We start from the raw sequence: 6,929 nt of genomic DNA on the forward strand, positions 1-6,929 counted from the left end.
AATAGTTTTGCAAGGTGTTACCACTGGGAGAAACTAGGCAGTAAGTACAGGGATCTCTGTATTGTTTCTTTTATTTAATTAATCATCACTTTATTTCCAAACTATATTCCAAGACAAAACAAAATAGGAATGAAATCATATTTACTAAGTCCTCTGTATTATTTCTTACAACTGCATGTGAATCTATAATGATCTCAAAATAAAAAGTTTTATTATTAAATATACATATAGCCGGGCATACATGCCTGTAATACCAGTGCTTGGGAGGCTGAGGCAGGAGGGTGGAAAACTTGAGGACCGTTTTGGTAACTTAGTGAAATGTCATTTCAAAACAAAATTTTAAAAAAGGGCTGGACATGTAGCTCAGTGGTAGAGTGCCCCTGGGTTCAATCCCCAGTACCAAATATATATATAATATACATAATATATATAATATACATAATATATAAAATATAAATTATATAAAATACTTTATACAAATATATATATATTTAATGAGAGAGCGCCCATGTGTGTTGCTAGGAATTGAAGCCGGGGCTCATGCATGCTAAGCATGTGCTGTACCATGGAGCTTCCCTGCCGCCCCCCGCCCCCAGCCCTATATATATTTGGAGAGAGGAGGCATTCACCCTAAGTTATTTCCAGAGCCATGGTCTCACAGAAAGAGCAGCCCTTTGAGCTTTTGGAAAAGGTAAGAACGAAGGGCCAGAGAGGTAACTCCCCGTGAAAGCTAATCAGCACCCACTCACTGAAAAGAAGCACCTTTAAAGCAGGATGGGGTGACAAGCCACCCTCTGTCCTGAGGAGCAGGACTGCTGATCCTCATAAAACCAACTGTGGACATGGGAACTGTAATGGGAGAAGAGTGTGGCAACCGGGCGGGGGTGCCGTCAGGACTAACAAACCGAAAGCCAGGAGTTCCCCTGGGATCTCAGGAGCCCGAGGGCAGGACAGGGGTGTTCCCGAGCGGTGACCAGAGCAGAGCGCGGGGCAACACAAACACCCAGCCGCCGGCACCAGCTCCCACCGACGAGGCTGGCTCACTGGGCGGGCACCGCGGGGCCAAAACACACCCTCTGGGAAATCCAGTTTCCTTCGCTGGGATCTGTGTTCATCGGGTCGTTTCTGGTCTTAATTTGATTTCGGATGGTTTCCTCGCTGGAAGAGAAAGCCCTAATGGGGCCCAGACCACGCAGTGATTCAGTTTTCTTCTTCCCTTAGGAACCTCCAGTGTGTGCTGGCGTTGGGTGTTTGCTCCAAATCATCTTCTCTCTCAGGCCCAACTGCATTTGCCCCCAGCAGGAGAGCAGTCCCCCTGAGCAATGGATTAAGCCAACAAACATTTATTAAGAGCCGGCTGTCTACTTGGAAGCAAGCAAGGACTGAAGGTAAGATGACCACTGAGATCTGACTTGTGTCCCAGTGAGTGTTAGTCCCCGGGTGCCACTGGACCCTGGGCTGCAGGACAGCTGACAGTGTGGCTCCAGAATCAGACCAATGGGTTCAAACCCTGGTTCCAACACTTCCTATCTGCATGACCTTGAGCAATGGAGCCAACCTCCCTGCCCTTCAACGTCCTCATCCACAAATAAGAAATGCCTTACCAGTGAGTTAACCCAAAGTAGAGTACAAGATCCATGGTGAGCATTTGTCAAATGAGAATTATTATTACTTTGATCATCATTCTCATAACCAAAATGTCTGGTTTTTCTTTTTCTTTTTCTTTTTTTTAAACAAATATACAGATATCATTTATTTGGTCCCTAAGTACAGTATATGCATTACTTCAGTTTTACACAATATCAGCTATAAGAAACATAAAACTGCAACAATACACAGAAACTAGTTTCCTGCTTTTGTATCCTGTTGTTAACCACTAGGCAGGTACGCCTGGGCTTGCAGGGTGGCGGATGAGCACTGTGCCCCTTGGATGACTTAACACTCCTCCAAAGCTGGTTTTGTGTATGTTTCAGATCAGGCCCGCCAGAACCGCCAGCCAAAATCCCTGAGTCACTCTGATGCTCTTTTTAGGTGACCTAGAGCAAACTGCTCATGAAAATACCCACTTCTCCACCCAGAGGTGTTCCCACCTGCCACTTTGGGCACACGGGATGTCTGACCTCGACAGTGTGCTCCTCACCCCTCACCCGGCAGTACCTACCAGCTCTGCACGCACCGAGGTGCAAACTCACTGGTTACACCAGGACATGACTCATCCCTCCATTCCCAAATTTTGTAGTGTTGGGGTGGGACCTAGGGCCTCGGCCACGCTAGGCCACGCTAGCTACCCCACCACTGAGCTTCACTCCCAGCTCCTAGCGTATTTCAAGCTGGTCATTGAGAAAAACTGCAGACCTCTGGCAGACACAGGAATAGCTCTGGAAAACTGCTCCTTTGTAGAAAAAGAAATTTGTGTCTATCTGTAGTAGCAACCAGAAGATACCTGCAGAGGCTTTTACATCCTACAGCCCCCTTTCTGCCTGGGAAGATCTTGTCATAGGAAGAAGAGAACAGGTGGCAGTTACCTGGGAGACTTTGTATGCATAACCAAAGGACCTTCACTGACTACACCTCCGGCCCTCTGCTTTACCACAGAGGAGACATAAACCTTCAGGGTGCTCATTTTCATTCATGTGATGGCCTCATGCACAATAATGCAATTTTCTTCTTCTACTTCTTATTTATTTGTTTATTTTTGTAGTGGGTATTGAACCCAGGAGTGCTTTACCACTGGCTTATATCCCCATTTCTTTTTATTTTTTTGAGACAGTGTCTCACTAAATGGCCCAATCTGGCCTCCAATTTGTAATCCTCCTGCCTCAGCCTCCCAGATTATAGACATGTGTCACCATGCTCAGTCTGGCTCGCAGTCTATAAAACCATGAAGTCTCTGGGCTCCAGATCATTTTAGACACACACAGAAGAGCAGAAATGTTCTTTTTTTTTTAAACATATTTCTTTTAGTTGTCAGTAGAAATTTATTTTTATTTATTTATATGTGGTGCTGAGAATCAAATCCAGTGCCTCACACATGCCAGGCAAGCACTCTACCACTGAGCCACAACCCCAGCCCCCTGTTTGGTTTAGTTTTAAACGGACACTTCATCTCACAGGCTCAGCTGCCCACCAGGAAGAGTCTCATTGGAAGGTTCGTTGCAGTGTAAACCTAGCCTCCAGCTCCTACCCCCCCCATCACCCACCCCAACCCACCCTCCACCCCACGCCCCCCACACCCCCCTCTGCTTTTCCTTTTCAGGTGCTGGGACCCAACAGAGGGAGCCTGCCCTTCCCAGGGACCATGGGGCTCCCTGCAGCAGAAATGCACTGACATCTGCCTCTAGCCCTTGAGGTTCCAGAAAACCTGAGGTCCTTTATTGACCAAGACGTCCTATCTCATACATTTGTATTTATTCTGCCTCTCAAAAGCCCCAGCAGCTGGACGGGGGTGGGGTGGGGGACATGGGGAGCATCCACATTTGTAACAAGTACCCCGCTACTAAAATCTAATCCTGATTAGGAGAAATACCCATGCAGCGTCTCAAGATAAGTGAAAAGTAACTTAAATCTGTCCGAAGACATGCATCTGTCTTTGTTTAGGTACTGGGGAGGGAACCCCAGGGCCTGGCGCATGCGCTCAACCGCTGAGCTGCACTCCCAGTTCTATTGATTTTATATTTTGAAACAGAGTCTCCCTAGACTGCCCTCAGAGTTGGAATTCTCCTGCCCCAGCCCTTCCAGGTGGCTGGGGTGACAGATGCATCACAGCACCCAGCAGCTTTCTTAAAAAAAAAAGGGGGGGGGGAGGAGGGGGGAATGTCAGAGAGAAAGAGCAAAACCCGTTTAAATCGTAGGCCTACCCCTTTCCTGGGCGTCTGCCCCAGGATTTGCCCCTTGAGCTACTCTTTTCTTCTTAAGTAGCTCACAATTTCTAGAATAAAGCTATCAAGGCTTCCTTTACTTAGCAGCCTGGATGGGTTGAAAGAAACAGAATCTTCCCAGAAGTTCAGGGGAAAGTTAGGTGTATACTGTCGGAACTCATGAAAGGTGCTGTGACATGCAGAGCGGAGAGTCTTGGAATCAAGGTCTCTCTGACCCACTGCCCACCTCCTCTGTCCATCCTTTGTGTCCTGCAGGCACAGGAAAGGAGTGATATGCCCTTATCGGCCTGAAGACTGGACCCACCGGAGAGAACCTGTTACAAGTCAATTCATTCTCCAGGTCCATTCATTCTCCCTGCTAATCATTTACCACCCTCCACACTGAGCCTATGAAGAAGGGTGTGTATGCATCGACTGCAGAGGGTTGGTCGGCGATGACGCTCCTGTAATCCTCCCCAGTCCACTTGATACATTTGTGTGTCTTTTCTGCTGTGCATCTGTCTACTTAGTTCCCGTGACCCTCCAGAGGGGTCACAGAGGGGCAGGGGACGTTTTCCCTCAGCCCCTGCATTACTCCAGCGTTCATTCCACATATTAGGGGGAGCGGTGAGAGGCAGTTATCATCAGATGGCCATCTCCTGTCAACAGGACTACACGTTTGCCCTTGAACTTGACCAGCAACTCAAATAAGTTCTTATTTTATAAAAGGCAAGGAGATAGGTGTTTAAATGAGAAGGAAAAAAGAAAGAGGAAGAGGAGATGAAGAGACGAAAGGAGAGGAAAAGTCGGGGAGGAAAGGGGAGGAGTGTGTCTCCTGTTTCCTGAGGGAGGAGCCACCAGCAGCATTCACGAGGTCACATTTCCCCTGCTTTCTGGGGATCCCAGAACAAGGTCAAGGGCAGATGACATTGCACTTTTTCAAAACACCTTTCTGAGGACACCTCCTGCACTGTGTCGAAACACATGAAGTTCTCTGCATGTAAATATTTTTCCCCAGCAATAGACAGATACCCCACCTTGGTATTCTTTAGGAGGGGTGCACATAAGATGGACCGAGTGATGGGTGGCTGCTAGCTTGGCGGTATCATTTTTATATCATGAGTGAGCACACATTTACATAATTCGGTTCAACAAATACTGATTGAATATACATGCATTATATAAATATGTATCAATACACAGGAGGACCAAATGAAGGAAAGGTGGTCAGAATCCTCGGTATGTAGGAGCCGTCTCGATTCCTGCAGTACAGTTGGGCTGCCCAACTTTGGGAACAGGTGTCATTTCAGTACCATCACATTATTCACCCAGCCCTCCCTGGGTCCATCCCTGATGCCCCAGCACAGTGGGTAAATAAAATCTGTGCTCAGGCATTAAGTCAGCATGAATCACATGCCACTGAAAAGACACATAAGATACAGGAACTACATCTTTATTTCCAAACATGTGTGTCATGAGAGACCCCTAAAGAGATTACAGAAACCAGGCGAAAATGTTAGTTTTTTTGTTTTACTTTGTTGTTCTGTGTTTGTTTGCTTGTTGTTGTTTTGGGGGAGGTTTGGGGTTTTTTTTAGATTTTTTGTTTTGTTTTTATACTGGGGATCGAACCCAGGAGTGCTTGTAAGTGAACTACATTCCCCGTCCTTTTTTATTTTCAGACAAGCAGGAGGATTCCCAAGTTCAAGGCCAGCATGGATAATTTAACAATACATTGTCTCAAATTTTAAATAATAATAATAATAATAAAGGGCTAGGAATGTGGCTCAATGGTAGGGTGCCCATGAGTTCAATCCTTAGCATCACAAAGAAATTTTGTTGAAATTTTGTAGAAATAGATATAGTTTTACAAGCACCGTCGATGAGAATAACAAGCACAGAATGAATTTAATACATGTATGATTATTCTCATAGGAGGTTGGTGGTGACAATATTCTTTTCCAGTTCTGGAGATCAAACCCAGCACCTCACATATGCTAGGTTAGCACTCTACCACTGAGCTAGCTACATCCCCAGACTTGGTAAAAATAATTTTGAATTATTCTGTTTTCCCTAACACTCCCCATTAATGGACACTGACTCTTAACTTTTATTAAATAAAATTTGGAGAAGGCTATTGTTTAGGACTGAGCTCGCCATTAGGCCCAACAGGCCGAACCAACATGGAGACAATATGCTGGAGTTCTACATGACCAAGTCCAAACTGAGTTGTTTATCTGACCTTCCAAGAAATCGGGAGAGAGATAAGAGTTAGATTCCCAAACAAGCCATATCTAGCCAACGAGACAGGGAGGTCCCCTCTGCTTTAACCTTCAGGAAGAAAATGACTACAAAATGGACAATCTGTGGGTTGTTTCTGCTTTCTTTAGCCCGCTGTTGTCTACAAAGCCAACCCCTGGGCTCAGCTCATCAGAACACCCACCCTGTTCCATGGAATGAAGTGTCGCCCAATTCTGGAATCAAAAATAAAGCCAATGAAGATCCTTAAATCAAACTTGTTGCAGTTTTGTCTTTTGACGCTTCTCAGAAATCCAAGTTCATGCATCCTAGGCTATAAGCTCTCCCAGCACAGAGGGGATTTCTCTTTAACTACCGACAGAGTCTGGTACATAACAGGAGCTCAATAAATGCTTGTGGCCTGAATAAATGGCTCCATTTCTTGTCGACATGGGACTGACTGGAGGGAGAAAGTTAATGAGAAGGGCCCAGATGAATGGCGGCCAGGCTGAGGGGAGCTCTTTGCTCATCTCCCTGGTACGCTAACTTTCTGACAAGTCTCTGAAGAGGGCTACAGGGCCCCAAGGCAATCCTCTGAGCATCACACCCACGGAGAACACTGACCCATAACCTGGGCTAAAGGACAACCCCTGGGTTCTAGCCTCACATAAAAATAAATAAAATAAAGGTACTGTGTCCAGCTATAACTAAAAAATAATTAAGGAAAAAAAAAAAAGAGTACAGAAGCCCGGGTCAGGTCACTGCCGCAGAAGCTGGAGACTGTCATTCTGTGACTCGGGCATCTTTTTCCATATTCCTTATCAGCCCTGAAAGCCA

At 45.9% G+C, this 6,929-nt stretch overlaps 1 long non-coding RNA gene across 3 annotated transcripts; it reads left to right on the top strand.

The window, feature by feature from the left end:
• The first annotated feature begins 959 nt into the window (after nucleotides 1-959).
• On the top strand, nucleotides 960-6,369 carry LOC124098636 (uncharacterized). Of its 3 annotated transcripts, none has more exons than XR_006853646.1 (4): nucleotides 960-1,388; nucleotides 3,257-3,366; nucleotides 4,134-4,323; nucleotides 6,245-6,369. It is a non-coding gene; the product is annotated as an uncharacterized LOC124098636 (long non-coding RNA). The 3 variants fall into 3 exon arrangements; XR_006853647.1 differs by having other exon boundaries at nucleotides 961-1,388; nucleotides 4,134-4,301; XR_006853648.1 differs by having other exon boundaries at nucleotides 961-1,388; nucleotides 4,134-4,277.
• The last annotated feature ends 560 nt before the right edge of the window (nucleotides 6,370-6,929 follow it).

This window comes from Marmota monax, unplaced genomic scaffold (genome assembly GCF_021218885.2).
Source record: "Marmota monax isolate L192 unplaced genomic scaffold, Marmota_monax_Labrador192_F-V1.1 WCK01_AAM20220418_F8-fsc00029, whole genome shotgun sequence".
Classification (NCBI taxonomy): Eukaryota; Metazoa; Chordata; class Mammalia; order Rodentia; family Sciuridae; genus Marmota; species Marmota monax.